We start from the raw sequence: 17,838 nt of genomic DNA, 5'->3' as shown, positions 1-17,838 counted from the left end.
TGTCTTATTATTATTATTATTATTATTATTATTAATAAATACATTTTGGTAACCTAATGAAACGCCTTCGCTAGTACATTATTAGTGTCTTATTATTATTATTATTATTATTATTATTAATAAATACATTTTGGTAACCTAATGAAACGCCTTCGCTGTGTCAAATAAATAACTGGGTTGATACAGGGCGGCTTCATTCCATGCTGACTTTTTAGGGTTTATTCCAAGATGTACGATTTCGATGCACATTAGACACACTGTATACCATTAATATCTGCAGCCCGGGCACGTTTCAATACCCTCGTAAAAAAAAGGAAAGAAGCCTTTGACGTGGCCCAGCATTAAACATTTTAAAGTCGGTACATAGGCACGCATGCGCAATTTACCATGACAAAAACCATTCGCGATGCTTTTCTACAAAAGCCCCAGGACGCGGAAGGGAATTCGGAATCACACGCATTAGTGTAGCAGAGGGAATGGAATACATACCCGAGCTACTGAAATAGCAGATATGTCATTTAACCCCTTAAACGCCGGTGGGGCCCGGGACGTCACGTGGCTGCTTGGGAGATATCACGTGATCGCGGCAAAAAACAGAACACCGTCTCCCGTAGAAAACAGAGCAAAATAGCAGTGGCAGCTACGCCGTGGGATCCCTGGGGCGCCAGACACCGTGACGTACTGTAGTAACCTACATCCCGCGGGGCGGTCACCCAAAGAGTGAAAAGACCATAAAAGTGAGATTTTAGAGTTGTGGATCAAAAAAAAAAAAAAAAAGTCAGTTTCATGGGAAAGTGCTCACTTACAAAAATCAGTGACAGACGCCCAAAATCAGTGACAGGCGCCCAAAATCAGTGACAGGCGCCCAAAATCAGTGACAGGCGCCCAAAATCAGTGACAGACGCCCCCAAAATCAGTGAGTGTTAAAGGGAGCAATCCCGCAATATCCTACATCCTACATGTTTAAAAAATAAAAAAATAAAAAGAAATCAGTTCTGTAGTATTAGATCATACTTACTACCGTTGTTCTAATTTTAAAATTCAACTCAATGCCATTTTTAATGATTTTTAATATACTGAGCGTCCTTTGATTTCTATAAGTTTTTAGCCCACATCCCCAGCAGTGCAAGATCTTTGTGTAACACTTTCCCGTTTGGCAACAAATTATCACAATGTTCCCAGCAGTTTGAGCTGCAAACTGTAACAATGGCTAATGTTACCTTGGAAATATCAGGATACATTGTAGCTGCTGAGTTACACTGACTGAAGGAATGATTTTAAACTGAAAGGCGGCCATTTAGTGAACCCTGGGAAACAGGACTTTGCTGATCAATCACAGGAGAATTAAATCGATTGCCAACTTAGGTAATTAGTTTTTAATAAAAGGTAATCAAAGGCTGCATATATTAAAAAAAATATATATTTTTTTATTTTAAGCTGCTTGGATTACCTGTTTAAAATATGAGTTGGTATATTGGTACGCAATAAATATCTAACACAGCCGCCTTTGAACATCATCTCTCTCTGCGCATTGTATCCAGTTTTGCTTTGTCTCAAACGCCTGGAATTGCCATAACATGGCAGTGCGTGTAACCGCGGTTACTGCGTGTAACCGCGGTTACTGCGGTACTCCCACTCGGGACCAGCTGCTGGGACTGCAAATATTTAACACTAACGTGCAGCCGAGCAGCCCGCTTCTGGGTCAGCAGTCGGTTCGTTTGCTTTGTCGTCTCATCAGCCACCGCAAAAAAAAGGGGGACACGCATCGTAACACCCACATCCGAGCGCACAGACGTACGACTCGGGCGGGAACATTAACGCACGTTTCTGAAACCAACACATTCTGGACATTTTCCAAGGTCAACCTCCAATAGTAAATTAGGTGAGATATGGGGGGGGGGGGAAATACATTGCTTCGTGGGTTCAGGCATGGCAGGGGCCCTGCCGGCACGCAAACGGTTAAGGGGCGACACTTACCAAAATCTGACACCTATAGGTGTTTGCGTTGTTTTTTTTTTTTTTTGTTTTTTTTTTTTAAATAAGGTTAATACCAAATTTATGGCATAAACATTACATAGTAGATGAGTTTGAAAAAAGACAAACGTCCATCAAGTTCAACCTATGCTACATTTGGACAACAGATACTTTATCATATATCTATACGTAATTATTTACTTATACATTATCCATTCCGTATGCATTTAGTTGGGATTGTTTAGATTTACACACTCCTTCAGCGAGTGCTGTATTTATTTAATACTAGCTGAAAGTACCCGGCGTTGCTCGGGAATTCTAAGAAACCACCCTCTCCCCTCACCCCTCACCCCCACTACCCCCTTACCTCTCTCCCTCCCATCACTTTCCCTTAATACCTTATGATGTCCCCAAATCTTTCCGCCTCTCTCTCCTCCAGCGTTCTTCCATGATCCTCACGCGCCAACCGACTTCCTGTCTTTCTTTCTTTGTCTGCTTTCTGTGTAAACTTTATAGCTATCTGACTCTCCTAATCTGCCACCAGGCTGTATGCATTATGATGTCCCCAGTATGATGTCACGTGCCAGATACATAGACTACCAGGTACAACATCCAGTGGCTGACTTGGTCAGAGAGATTGTAATAACTCATAGAATGAATGCAAACAGACACAAACCTGCTCGTTGATCTCAGGAACCATCATAAAAATGTTAGTTATATCTTAAGAGGTGTCCAACTGCAAACAAACTACTTTCCAAAATATATAGTAGATTTAGACATTATACCACTCACTGTACATATATGCTTCACCTTCACACACACGAGATAATATATGTGAGAGGTGTGATTACTCCTTCCTTTAACAGTAACACTTATCAATACAGTACCTACATAAAATATACAGAGATATATCAGTAAAGAAATGGATATAAACATTAAAGAATGGCCATAAAAAAAATTGCATAGAAACTAGAGGATCCTCAATTTAAAAAAAAAAAATATATATTATATATATATATATATATATATATATATATATATATATATATATATATATATATATATATATATATATATATATATATATATATATATATATATATATATATATATATATATATATATTTTTTTTTTTTTTAATTTATTTTTTTTAGGCCTCGGCCAAGCTTCCCGCTGGCAAGTTGAGGCTCAGGGAAAGTGGGTGCTTTCCCTGGCCTTGCGGGTGCTTTCCCTGCGCGCCGTCAGGGGGCGGGCCAGTGACGTCACGGAGCTGGTTCGCCCTCATTGGGCGAACCGCTCACGTGACCGGCCCTGCGCTCCGGCAAGCGCTTGAATTTAAAAATGACCTAAGACCTACGCTTCCGCGCGCTTGCGGAAGCGTAGGCGAGCCCCTACTAAAGCCGCTCTCATTGCGGCTGTAGGGGCTCACAGGTAAGTGCAAGCGCGGCTCAGCGCGTAAGCGCTGACCATGGCCGAGGCCTTAGAGTGCGAGAGTACAATGTCCCACAAACACGCATTAGAGCAGGGGTGCGCAAACTGGGGGGGGGGCACAAGATTTTTTTGGGGGGGGGGCACGCGGTGCTTAGAGGCCCCAGGCTCTTCCCCAAGGCATTTAAATTAAATGCCGGGGACAGCGCAAGGCCTCTACTCTATCCTACCTTGGCTCAGAAGACAGCGTTGCTGTGGCGACGCGGTGCCAACTGACGCCGTGGGTTGACGGGGCGTGACATCACATGACCGGCTGCATCATTTGACTCCGCTTCGCCATAGCAACGCGGCATCAAATGGCGCTGTGGGGCCATGTGACATGACCCCGCTGCATCATTTGACCCTGTAGGAAAGGGGGGGGGGTGAACACGGGAGGAGCGGTGGCAGGGGGGTGCAGCGCCAAAACTTTGCAAACACCTGCATTAGAGGCTCTTGATTGAACAATTCGTGACCTCAGAAGCAATGAAACCATTATGGGCGAGTTGTTGTTTTAGCATTAAGAAACAAAACAGGGGCGGCCAACTTCAGTCCTCAAGGGCCACCAACAGGTCAGGCTTTATGGATATTCCTGAATCTGCACAGGTGGCTCAATCAGTGGCTTGTTGACTGACGCACTGATTGAGCCACCTGTGCTGAAGCAGGGATATCATTTAAACCTGACCTGTTGGTTGCCCTTGAGGACAGGGAGTTGGCCACCCCTAGTCTAGGACATTTTACCGCAGCCGCTCTGCCGTCGGCCTTTAGCCGCTGCCTGTTTCGCCGCCCAGGTAACCCCCTAACCTTACCATTAACTCATACCCCAACATGTTAGCCCCTTACCCCAAACATTAACGCTGTTCTTTACCCCTTACCCTAAACCTCCTAACCACCTAACAGTACCACTTACCCTAAAACACTTAACCCCTTACTCTAAACCCCTAAGCGTACCCCTTACCCTAAAATGCTTAACCACTTACAGCAAAATCCCTAAAATTAACCTCTAATTCCAACACGAATCACTTACCTCAGTGGCAAAACGGCTGTCGCGGACTGTCCATAGCGGTTGAACGGCAGCGGCGGAGGGGCGGACGGGAAAAGGTCTCATTCCACTGCTGGGACTACATTCATTTGTATGGATCGGAAGGTTCCAGGTCCCCGAGGCTGAAGCACACCATGTTCAGCACTTGGGACCACCTGATACACAAGATAACCACTGTACCACTGAAGGTAGGGCCGGCACCGCCCCCTCCAGGTGAGCCAATGGGAAACCTCAATGTCATCCATCAGGGATTCCTTTTTGCCCAAGTCCCCATGATGATTTAAACATTCAGGAAGTACCGCCGTCACCTTTTCCAGTATGTCTCGGGAAACCACGGGTCCCCTGAGCTGAAAGGAACGTGGCTCACCTCCGGGGGGACCCTTTGCTTCCAACCCATTTTTTTTTTTTTTTAAGAGGGTGCGGTCCAAAGGAGGAACTGCTCTGTTAAGGCAGGGACGCGCAAACTTTTTTTGCTGCGCGCCCCCCGCCTGCTTTCCTTTGTTGACCGCCCCCCTCCTTACCTGACCCCGTGACGTCATTCGACATCACGTTACCGTAGGGTCACGACCCCGTGGCGACATCTGGCGCCGCGTTGCCATGGTCACTCGTCCTGGAGCCGGCTGAATCACGGCAAGTGGAGTGTTGCAGAGGCCTCCCACTTTCCCCCCCCCCCCCCCCCCTCCCCCAAGAAAAATCATCGGCCCACCTGGGGGCTGTGCCCCCCCAGTTTGCGCACCACTTAGGAAATCTAGTCCACATTCCATCAATACCATGAAAACCGACAAAGGGTGCTTTTAAAAAATATATATATATTTTTAGAAGCTTATGTTTCAAGGACAATCTTCTAGGAGACTTGGTGAGAATAATTATAATGTAATACTCCATTACTGAAGAGAACTAGAAAAGTTTTCGCAATGCTGACTCTCCCAAATTGTGACCTCCGTGAGATTTTTTTGGTTGGCGCGAAGCCCAGGTTTACAGACGGCTAGGTATACGCAGATAAACTAAAGTTGGGGCAATAAAACATGCAAATTAGGTCATTCCCAGTAGATAAAGTAGAGCTCTACTTGGGTAAACTATATTTTGTATACAAGAGAAAAGGGAGACCTAGTACAGGTATACCCCGCATTAACGTACGCAATGGGACCGGAGCATGCATGTAAAGCGAAAATGTACTTAAAGTGAAGCACTACCTTTTCCCCACTTATTGATGCATGTACTGTACTGCAATCGTCATATACGTGCATAACTGATGTAAATAACGCATGTGTAACAGGCCCTATAGTCTCCCCGCTTGCACACAGCTTCGGTACAGGTAGGGAGCCGGTATTTCTGTTCAGGACGTGCTGACAGGCGCATGCGCGAGCTGCCATTTGCCTATTGGGCGATATGTACTTACTCGCGAGTGTACTTAAAGTGAGTGTCCTTAAACCGCGGTATGCCTGTATATAAGCACTCAATCACTGCTAAATGTATCTCCCTTACCTAGTTAGCACCTCACTGTGGTTCACATTTCAGCTGTGCGGGGGTTTCTCTTTGTGTGTAGCTAAACTATATTTTGTACTACCACACTTGGGGCCATTTCCCTTCATGCAATCCCCCTCAGAGCTGACCTGTAGCCCCCCGACCTTCTGGCAACCCCTCAGTTCTCGAACGAGAATAAGGGTAAATAAAAAAAAACCATGTTGTTTCTGGAGTCACTACAGGGGCAAGTTTTACACTGGGCACCAAGCACCACCCGCCAGTGCAAATATCAGGCTGCCCACATACACACCACACAACACGCATGCTCACCCGACAACCCATACAAACAAATGTAGACCAAATGTACCATACACACAATCCCAAAGTTTAAACAAATCACGCATATACACCCCATACATACACCAAAGTAACCCCCCAAAATCCCTATACAGACAAAGTAACCTTCCACCCACCATACATACACCAAATTAGCCTCCCAAACACCCTATACCAGGCCTGCACAACTCCAGTCCTCGAGGGCCGCAAACAGGCCAGGTTTTCAGGATATACCTACTTCAGCACAGCTGGCTCAATTAGTGGCTTGGTATGGCTGAGCCACTAATTAAGCCAGCTGTGCTGAAGTAGGGATGTCCTGAAAACCTGGGCTGTTTGCGGCCCGGAGTTGTGCAAGCATGCCCTATAAATACACAAAATGAACCCCCACACCATCCTATGCAAAGTGACCCCCCCCCCCCCACACACACACACACTCATCAAATTAAAAACACACACACACCAAATTACCCCCCCCCCCATACATATACATGTATCTTGCCTGACCTGTGGGATCAGAGAGTAGTAACCAGGGGGGCCTGGGAAGATCGCCCTCTGAAGACCAGAATGTGCAGCAGTAATACAGCCTGCCCTGCATGGGAGGCGCTGGAGAGTCACCCCCCACCCTGACCAGCCCACCCCGGGTCACCAACAGAAAGCAGCACCGCCATCTCCACGATGATTTTGTTACTTTCTATTAGCTGCCTGGTGCCAAGGGGGACCCTTACCCAGTTTGTGCCCAAAACTGCCCATCTCATGAACCGGGGGTTCAGTGGATGTTGCTAGACCATAGATCAGCTATGGGGGACCACTCTATTTTAGTGTGTGTAAAAAAAACAAAAAAGAGAAGTAAACATCCTAAATTAAGTCCATGAGTGCCAGAGGAGACGGCACAGACCAGGCACAGACCAGGAGTGGCCAACTCCATTTCTCAAGGGCCACCAACAGGCCAGGTATAAGGGATATCCATGCTTCAGCACTGGTGGCTCAACCAGTGGCTCAGTCCACCCTGTGCTGAAGCAGGGATATCATTAACACCTGACCTGTTGGTGACCTTTGAGGACTGGAGTTGGCCACCCCTTTCATAGACAATTCAATATTCCTAGATAACAGGATGATACACTAGTAAAGACAATGGTGATGCATCCGTCCCAAAGGAAACCGTCCCTAAAATCACTCCTGCCCACCGACCTCCTACTGTTGAAGGGTCCCCGTCACACACAGAGTCATAAATGACATCCCAGTGGGTGACAGTTGGACAGCAGAGAGATGCAGAACAATGGACACGGCAGGGCACAGAATAAACCACAAAGTGCAATACTTGGTATGATCGACTGTAATAATATTGCGGATTTTTAAATCCACGGTTATTTTCTTACATGGAAAAAATAAAATAAATTAGGATTCCAGTTCCCCTTTACTGTACTTTTAATAAAAAATTATATCCTTTTATGTATACATACAATACTGCTGGGGGTGTTAAAAGGGAAGTACAGTAAACAGTAAGGAAGGAAAGGGGAATTTACAATATTTATGAGACAAATTGGGGCCCGAGTTTTCAAACCTCTGAATTTAGGCTTAAAACATAAAAAAATATCCCCCCCCCCCCCATGAAATGTGGATGAATGGAACATCCCAGAGACAGTTTAGGCTACAGCATAAGACAGGTTCTACGCTTCCATGACAACAGCCTGAGCCAATGAGTGTGCCTCATTTCTCCAAGTTCCATCTGTGGAAAAGTTCCATAGCAAGGTTCCAGGGTACACAAGCTTTGCTAAATGGGGAATTCTGATTGGTTGATCTCACACTACCATTGTCAACATCAGTTCAAGGTAGACGAAGAACCCAGAGACCATCGTCTGAAGAGAAACAAGTCTACCCCTGTATCTCAATCAGAACATAAACCTGGTTTCATTGAACAAAGAATCCTGATGACGGATATACATGTGAAATAACAAATAAATCACGTTTTTATGTTTCTCTTTCTAAAAAAAAATAACACACACACTTTTAACAGATTCAGGGCTCTCACTTTCAGGCGATCAATAATATATATTGGGTACAATCCGCCTGAATACAGTTTCTAAGAAAGATAAGGCAGGCACTAAAGAACTTCTTCTGCGGGTTTATTTCGACCTTTCGGCTCAGCTCCCAACGTCGGAATAAACCTGCAAAATAAGTTATGGAATGCCTGATGTATGTATATAAACACACACACACACACACAACGGCTTAATGCATGCATTGCGCCACAAGCTACGTCACCCTTTCTCCTTGGTAAACGACCCCATCGGGTAACACAAAATGTTACGCTAACCTCCACTGCCTACGGTAGCAGGCCCATGCTGCAAAGCCATTAAAACATACAAGTACATGTTGCAAAGCAGCTATTGCATTGCGAGATAGCCAAATGGTGTACTCAGACTCGATATATACAGTATGGCATTTGTACAGCCGTGTTAAGACCAGTGCATTTTGCTAGTCTTTAGATAAAGGGATCTTAATACAGGCAAAAGCCCTTTCTGTTAGAAGAGGCATATGCAATACCCACCGTGCCCCCCAAATACATACGATCAGCAGGACCAGTCAAGCTCTGCAAACAGCTTTACGGCTGCAGGACTGCTGCAGATTTCTGTACCTGTTTAGCATATTTATTACACTTAATCACCCGCCCACGAAAACTATTCAGTGGCAAATTGCACGTCTGATAGCACCTTTGAGATACAGTGAGCCCTACGCATACTGTACATGGGGAAGATATATTGTACCTTCATCTGACCATGTGCAGACACAATGTCTGTGACACAAACTGCAGTGCTTATAAATTAACACAGTATTTAGATCAGATCAGCATCGCAACGTCATCATTGCTGTGCTTTGTTTTGACAAACTAATCTCTTATCTTGCAGTGTACAGGACCGTACAAACTGCAGTTGCCCTAATAATTATATTAATGCACGTAGATCTTGCATCTTCAGAGGCTACTGCAAAGGCAATGCAACAATAAAAATAAGAGTAAATATCTCATTATCATTAATATCAAAAGGCCCAGCATGCAATCAGAGATCCAGGTAGTTCAGCATATATCCACTAAAGCAGTAAATTAAGATTTCATGGTGACAGGATTCAAACATCATGCATTTAATTGTTTTTTTTTATTTATTTTTTAGAAGGCTTGCAATTACTATACCTTCTATCAGATAGCTTTGGGATGATGGGTAGATCTTCTCACTCTTGTCATGTCTCACCCTGTCATTCGTTTTTCACCACTCATTTAAATACGTACGTATATTGCAGTAAAAAATCCCCTAACCAACCTGCTGCATTATCCCCGGCTCATACAGAGCCTTTTAACTCCTGCCTTGGCTCTGGCTCGCCAAGGACGATGGGACTTGTAGTTCCAACATCGTGTGCAGCTTGTAGCCGTCTTTCAAATACTTCTTTCTCGCCGCATATTTTGTCTTTGTTGGCTGGGAGTTGATAGTTAAATGTAAACGATCTTGATTGAATTCAGCACGGCCGAGTCAATTGCATGGTATAAGTGAAAGGAGGCAGGCGATGAACTACAACTCCCATGACTCCTAGCGCACAGCATTTAACAATGTGGCGATGAGCTGGCAGGGGGATGTGCTTTTCAGTCCTCCGACCTACAGCGCCACCTGCAGGAATATTAAATTATTAAAATCAATGGGCTACATAAGACATAACCTACTGTATATAACCTGAATTTCTGCTCACTATCTATTGATCTGTGTGAGTAAGGGAAGCTGACGTGAAATGTAAGTTTTAAGTGAGTCAATAAAAATGTCATCATAATGTATTTCACAGGGCAGAGGTGCCCATTTCCCTGGTGCGATTTGTGACTAAAATGATGCAGTGTTATAAATAATAATAATAATAATAATTATTATTATTATTATGGTTTTAAAAGGTGCTGACTGCGCACACATCTGAAACCTCAATCTCATTGTGAAAAATATATACATCTCTCTATCTATATAGGGTGATCAGACGTTCAAATGTAAAAACGGATACATTAAAACATATTTAGAAAACAAATTAAATCAAACTGCGCCCCCCCCCCCTTTTTTTTTGCTTTTTTCCTTCTCCCCCATCTTCTCTCCTCCCTCTCCCCCATCCTCCCCCTCCACCATCCCTCTTCTCCCTCTGCCCCCATTCTCTCTCCTCTCCATCCTCTCTCCTCCCCATCCTCTCTCCTCCCTCTCCCCCATCCTCTCCCCTCCCTCTCCCCCATCCTCTCCCCTCCCTCTCCCCCATCCTCTCCCCTCCCTCTCCCCCATCCTCTATCCTCCCTCTCCACCATCCCTCTTCTCCCTCTGCCCCATTCTCTCCTCTCCATCCTCTCGCCTCCCTCTCCCCCATCCTCTCTCCTCCCTCTCCCCCATCCTCTCTCCTCCCTCTCCACCATCCCTCTTCTCCCTCTGCCCGATTCTCTCCTCTCCATCCTCTCGCCTCCCTCTCCCCCATCCTCTCTCCTCCCTCTCCCCCATCCTCTCTCCTCCCTCTCCCCCATCCTCTCTCCTCCCTCTCCCCCAATCCTCTCTTCCCACCCCCATCCTCTCCTCCCTCCCCCATCATCTCTCTCTCCCTCCCCCCATCCACCCTCTCCCAATCCTCCCTCTCCCCCATCCTCTCTGTTCCCCCTCCCCCATCCTCCATCACCCCCCCCCATCCTCCCTCCCCCATCCTATATCCTCTCTCCCCCAACCTCTGTCCCCTCCCTCCCCCATCCTCCCTCCCCATCCTCTCTCCCCTCCCCCTTACTCCCATCCCCTCTCTCCCCTCCCTCCCCCAATCTCTCTCCCCTTCCTCCCCCATCCTCACTCCCCTCCCCTTTACTCCCATCCTCTCTCTCCCCTCCCTCCCCCAATCCTCTCTCCCCCCAATTCTGTCTATCACGTCCCCGAATCCACTATCTCCCCTCCCTCCCCATACTCTCTCTCCCCTCCCCATACTCTCTCTCCCCTCCCTCCCACATCCTCTCTCCCTTCCCTCCCACATCCTCTCTATCCCTCCCTCTCCCATCATCTCCCTCCCCTCCCTATTGCATATTTCTACTTGGCTTACTGAAGCCCCTGGTGTACATAAGTGTAAAGGTTGTGTCAGTACTTTTGCCAGTATTTGATGCTAGGCAGCTCAGTGTACAAAGTAACTTTAAAGCAGCAGTCCCTCCCAGGAATTTTTTATAGATATTTTTACATAATTGAAACCAGGAAGGCCCCTAGAACTGAACCATGCTATTGTCAGCTCCGGGAAACCCCCGCTTACCGAGATAATTACGGTGTTAATTGCCAGATCTAAAGCTGGGGAAACAATATGGTCGCTCACATTTTGCGGGATCAGGGGTCCCCTGGGCTGAAAATAGCTCCTGGTACTAGTTATGTAAACAAAAATAATTTTTAAAAAAATTCCGGGATAGCTGCTTCAAAGTGATCTAAAAATACTTATATTGTATTTCCTAGATTCCAGTCAAATTAATCACCCAGATTTAACCCCTTAAACATGTCACTGCCATTAGTCCACTTCGGTCCTAGGAGGGACTGACCCTTTAAACATGTCACTGCTATTAGTACACTTCTATCCTAGGAGGGACTGACCCGTAAACATGTGTAGCCCTCTTTCCCCCTAGGGTAAGAAGTCTACGGGTGCTGGGTTACCTGTTGGCTTACAGAGATCCCAAACCTCCGCCATGGGGAGCCCGGGGTGATACAACAATACAACTTGGTACAGCGCCTCCACCTGGGAGGGATCCCAACGCAGTGGGAGGAGCCCCTCACAGGCACCACAATACTGATATCCACACACAGTATATATGTTACTAATAACCTTTACTTGAGAGCATGTAAATATACAGTGATAACAGGATAATATGCTACTGGTTACAGCTACCCCTGCGCCTCGCAGGGCCTTATCCCACCACCGTGTAACCCACACCGTGTCCACAGTACTGACGGGCCCTCGGGCACCCAACCACCCTGGTGCCCATGAGAATACCCACCCTCCCTTGTATTGTGGTCAGCGCTGCCACTATGGTGTGTGTACTTGTTGGTGCACTTAAAGATATAGGTACCTGGGGGGGTTTCCGGTGACGTCACACGGCATGCAAGACCAATAATCTCAGCTGATATGACATGGATCTAATTGCATTCTCTTCACAGGTATGTTCCTGATGTGCAAAACCTGTGTAACAGACAGACTGACTCTGGCCTTGTAGAATTGATATAAGTTAGTATGTTTGAATTTAAAAAGTGGGGGTTTTTTTTTTTTCCTTTTAACTCTGTGATGTTAATTGACCAACTGGAACAAGCTGATTGATTGGGGAGGGGGAGGGTCATGTGACTGCTTTATCTGTATAATACCAACACCTTTCCTGCATTTTGCAGGAACTGCATTAGGCATTAGACAGTGAGGCATTTAAAGTGAGCTTTTTAAGTGATAAATACAGTTAGATTATAGTTTGACTAGAGGTGACTGGGGACTGGATCTACTGCAAACTCTTTTACTCAAGACAACAAACGGTAAGCTATTCAGATCACACTATGATCCCAAGCTTGCTAACCTGCCTATTTCAACCCCCCACCCCTTTACAACTTATTTACTGCAGTCTCTCCCAAAACTGACTGCACAATACACTGAAACCCTGAACTGACTCTAGCATTGCAATACAGCTAAACATTTGACAAGGAACAGGCACACACCTGCTGTTTAATCTGCTCACACTCACTCTGCTCACAACAGCTCCTTGCAGCACTGCCTACCTCTGGCATCATGAACCTGCTATGTATTTTAACTTTTTTCTTTCTCCTGGCCTCATGGAGATGTTACTCCCTCTATCCATTACAAACTCCTCCATCCTGGCCCACACCCAACATCACCATACACCCTGGACTACTCAAAAGCCTTGCACTATCTACTGAATGTTGGTGGAGAACTCTAAAAAGCAGCACACCAACCACTGCTCACTCAAATGGCAAACACCACAAATCTACAACTTGCAAACAACTAACCAAATTTCTACTCATACTATTACTCTCTTTAGCAGGTGATATTGAACCTAACCCAGGTCCTCCCATTTCAGCTCTGTCCCATGCCCCTGAGAATTCCACCTTTAAATTCCAAAAAGGGCTATCTGTCGCCCATATAAACATCCGGAGCCTGCTGCCCAAACTGCACGAACTAAGGGCATGGTGCCTTATGCATAAACCCAAAGCCATCGTTCTTACAGAAACATGGCTATCCCCTAAAACCCCTGATGCAAATATTGCCATTCAGGGATACTCCATTTTTAGGAGAGATAGGTCAAAGAGAGGAGGAGGGGTGTTATTTTATATTGCAGACACATTACAATTTACACTGTTAAATTGCCCACCAAGCCCACCCTCTTTTGAAATTCTAGTTGGCAAAATCTGCCTCCCCTTTTCTAAGCCCATCTTGCTTGCTGGCATCTACCGCCCCCCTAAAACCCCTCTACAATCCTTGACTGATATCACCCAATTTCTTGGCTCCATTTCCTCTCTGAATGAGAAGAGTGAGCTGCTAGTTCTTGGGGATTTCAACTTCAATTGGCTTGACCCTAAAAACCACAAAATCCAGATACAACTCAAGTCACTTAACCTATCACAACTCATTTCCCAACCCACACGGATAAACCTGAAATCGCATAACCATTCCTTGCTAGACTGGATTCTCTCCTCAAACCCCAGCAGAATCCAATCCTCTGGCATCCTTCCTGATATTTTCAGTGACCATGCAATAGTGTACTGTGTAAGGAAAATTAAACCGCCCCATTCAAGCCCTAAAGTTCTCCTCACTAGAACATTTAAAAACTTTAACCCACAACAGTTTCTGGATGACCTTACCAACTGCCCATGGCACAGAATCGATTTAATTCCCGACCCTGATTCTGCGCTCGACTATTTCCAATCCGAGTTCTTAAAACTCTGCGATACCCATGCTCCACTACGCAAAATAAGGGTACGGGGGGCCCACCTTCCATGGGTTACACCTGACCTTATAGCACTCTACCAGTTCAGGGATGCCTTGTGGAAAAGCTACAAAGTAACTGGCACTACCAAGGATCTTAATCACTACAGATGCATGCGGAACATGTGCACAAGGCAAACAAGGCATGCAAAAGCACAATATTACTCTGACAATCTCCACCAGAATACATCAAACCCAGCTAACTTCTGGAAGGTTATCAACCATATATTCCAGCCTCCTAACCATCAACAACCAAGTAATATCACTAAGGGGGATATTACTCTGACAAACCCCACTGACATCGCAAATGCATTCAATGATTACTTTGTGGGGTGTGCCACTAACTTATTAGCGAAACGCAGCACAAACCCCAAACATGAATCTCATCCTGGGAGTATCCCTACAGTCCCACCCCCTCCCAACACTGCCCACAATTTTCAATTTGGCCCAGTATCTGAAGAGGAGATTATACAAGCGCTCCTCAAACTAAAACTAAGCAGCCTATGTGGACCGACTTACTACAATCTAGGTTCCTACGACTTGGTGCCCCAGCCATTGCCAAACCAATTGCGTCCATAGTCAACTCTATCCTGTCTGCAGGCCATATCCCTAAGACCTGGAAAACTGCCAGAGTTGTCCCAATCTTCAAAAGTGGGGACAAAAACACTGTCTCAAACTACAGGCCAATCTCACTTCTCCCAATTCTATCCAAAGTCATGGAAAAATGTGTCCACTCCCAATTAAGCGATTTCTACACCAAGACAAATTTCCCTAGCCAATTCCAATCTGGATTTCGCCCCAAACACTCCACCGTAACTACCCTGCTAAAGGTTTGCAATGAAATCCAGTGTGGAATGGAACGGGGACAACTCACTGGTGCAGTATTCCTAGATTTTGCAAAGGCTTTTGACACAGTCGATCATGCTATCCTGCTTAACAAACTCCAGAGCTCTGGAATAGGGAAGCATGCTTTAAACTGGTTTCAGTCCTACCTATCAGGAAGATCCCAACATGTGTCCATCTCAGGCTCTAACTCCAACCCCCTGGATATCACCTGTGGTGTCCCGCAAGGCCCATACAGGCGAGCCAGCGGGCGCGATCGGAGCCGGGGGGAGGTGGTTGGAGGCGGGGCAGTGACGTCGCTGGGCCAATCGCCCGCGACGCACTGACGTCGACGATACGGCGCCGACGTCACGGCGCCGTGACGTCGACACTGCTGTGCTGGGATTGGAGGTTTTCAGCCGACAGCGCGCTGAAAAACAGCTTGGCGCTCGGCTGAAACCTCCATCTCGTCAGCACGCCTGCGGACGCTCGCGTGAGCCCCCTCTCAAGGCATCCTCATTGAGGATGCAGGGGCTCAGCGCGGAGCGTCCGCACGCCTCAGCACGGCCTGTCCTTCTATGGCACAGCAGATGCTAATGCCAATTATTGACTATGGAGACATAGTATATGGCTCGGCTCCTCAAACCCACCTTAGCAAACTTGAAACCCTCTACAATTCAATTTGTCGTTTTGTTCTCCAATGCAACTACAACACACATCACTGCGAAATGCTCAAAGAACTAGATTGGTCAACACTAGAGTCTAGGCGCAAAGTTCACCTTTCCTGTCTTGCCTTTAAATTCTTCATGGGCAAGCTACTCAGCTACCTGAACAAGCTCCTCACCCCTACCACATGCAGCACTTATCACCTGAGATCAGACTCCAAAAGACTATTCTTGGTCCCAAGGCTCAACAAAGTATCCGGACGTTCCTCCTTCTCCTTCCGTGCACCCCAAAACTGGAACAACCTACCAGAGACTCTCACATCCACCACCAGTTTAAGTTCTTTCAAATCTAAAGCTGTCTCACATTTTAACCTGGTCTGTAACTGTTTCATACGCTCATAATATATATTTTCTTTAACTGTGCACGCAATGTCTTGTATATAATGTATACCCTGTTCATTTATGTAACTGTACTTGTAACCATGTATTATTTGTTTTACTCTGTGCCCAGGACATACTTGAAAACGAGAGGTAACTCTCAATGTATTACTTCCTGGTAAAATATTTTATAAATAAATGGCTGGATCGGAGAGGAGCTCCTCAGACCTTTATGTATAAACTGCATATTTGATGCTCTTCCCCCCAAAATTTTGTGGCTCCTTTCGATCCCCCTGGGAGATCTAACCCGCAGGCAATGTCAAACTTAGAAAGCCTGGAAACCAAGGGGTTTCAAAGTATTTCTCACCATCTCAGCGGGCCACGGAGGAGGCAGTGGAGCTCCAAGATGGCGTCAGCACACGCGGGGCCTCAACGCACTCGAGTAAAAAAAACAAGCTAAAGATGTTCCCAGTCCCGGCTCTGAAGAGGCAATCACCCGATCCTACCTAGAGGAGCTTCTTGCCTCAGTCACAACAAAACTGCAGCTGTCCCGCCAGGCAGATCTTAAAGCCGCGGTCTGCGACATCAAGCAGGAAATTTCGAGCCTCACTGAAAGAACGACTGACCTGGAAAATAAACTGGGGGAGGCCCTCCTTCGACAGACAGAGGCTGAAGAAGAGATCACCCGGCTTGGTGAAGAAGCAGCCCTTCTCAAAGACGGATTAGAGGACCAGGAGAATCGTGGGAGACGCCAGAATATACGCGTCCGCAACGTTCCCAAATCGGTCCTACCCGATCACCCTCCCTCCCTACCTTCTCAAGCTGTTTACCTCGCTCTGCCCGGATATAGAAGAGATAGACTTGGAAATCGATCGGGCCCACCGCACCTTAGGCCTGAAGACGGATGATCCCAAACGAAGACGAGATTTCATTATTAAAATGCACAGCTACTCGGCAAAAGAAAAAATTATTACTGCCTGCCGAGAGCTAGATAAACTGGACTTCCAGGAAGAAACACTGCAGGTCTTTAACGACCTATCAAAGGTTACCATCAACCGAAGACGAGGCCTCAGACTGCTGACTACTCTTCTCCGCGAAAGCGGAATAAAATACCACTGGGGATTCCCATTTAAATTAACTGTGATCAGGAACGGCAAATTCGTGTCGCTACACTACCCTGAGGAGATGCTGCCATTCACCCGAGCTTTGGGACTGACACCTCCGCCCTCCTGGCTCCCCGCCGGCCCGACTACCAACACAAATCATACCGAGGGGGACTCTTCCCGGCCCTCCGAGAAAGCCGCGATACACCGTCAGCCCAACCCAAATAAATAAATGATAGAGGAATACCTCATTTTCTTTGCCTCCCTCTCCCCGGCTGCCCGGTACCACTTACCAATGCGGGGGTCACTGGCCTCCTCGAGCTTCGCCGGGGGCCGGGAGCCGTCCCTGCTCGTCTCCCCCGGAGGGACTCAGCTGCCTGTTCCCGCGGCGGAGGTCCATGGATAACTGCCCCGCCCCTGCCGCGGTGGAACACCGACATCAGATTGTCCATCATATACCACACCAGCAACCGGCTTGGTGCCTGTCTGGGGAGGGGGCGGTGGGTGGATGGTCCCGGCCAGGTGCCTGGCTTGCGGTCCTCTGGCGAAGCTGATTTTCCCAGCGGATCGGGGCGGCCTGATCTCTTGA

The 17,838-nt window shown here is 46.7% G+C and overlaps 1 protein-coding gene across 1 annotated transcript in view; it reads right to left on the bottom strand.

Annotated features, from left to right (window-relative positions):
• The window catches only part of ASPHD2 (aspartate beta-hydroxylase domain containing 2), a 39,666-nt gene extending 29,775 nt beyond the window's left edge, over positions 1-9,891 (bottom strand). Inside the window, exon 1 of the mRNA XM_075568963.1 lies at positions 9,468-9,891. The gene's annotated coding sequence lies outside the window, so the exon portion shown is untranslated. The remainder of the gene's footprint in view (positions 1-9,467) is intronic.
• Between the last annotated feature and the right edge of the window lie 7,947 nt (positions 9,892-17,838).

Source organism: Ascaphus truei, chromosome 13 (assembly GCF_040206685.1).
Source record: "Ascaphus truei isolate aAscTru1 chromosome 13, aAscTru1.hap1, whole genome shotgun sequence".
Lineage (NCBI taxonomy): Eukaryota > Metazoa > Chordata > Amphibia > Anura > Ascaphidae > Ascaphus > Ascaphus truei.
The sequence above is the reverse complement of the archived record's forward strand: the minus strand, read 5'-3'. Positions and strand labels throughout refer to the sequence as shown.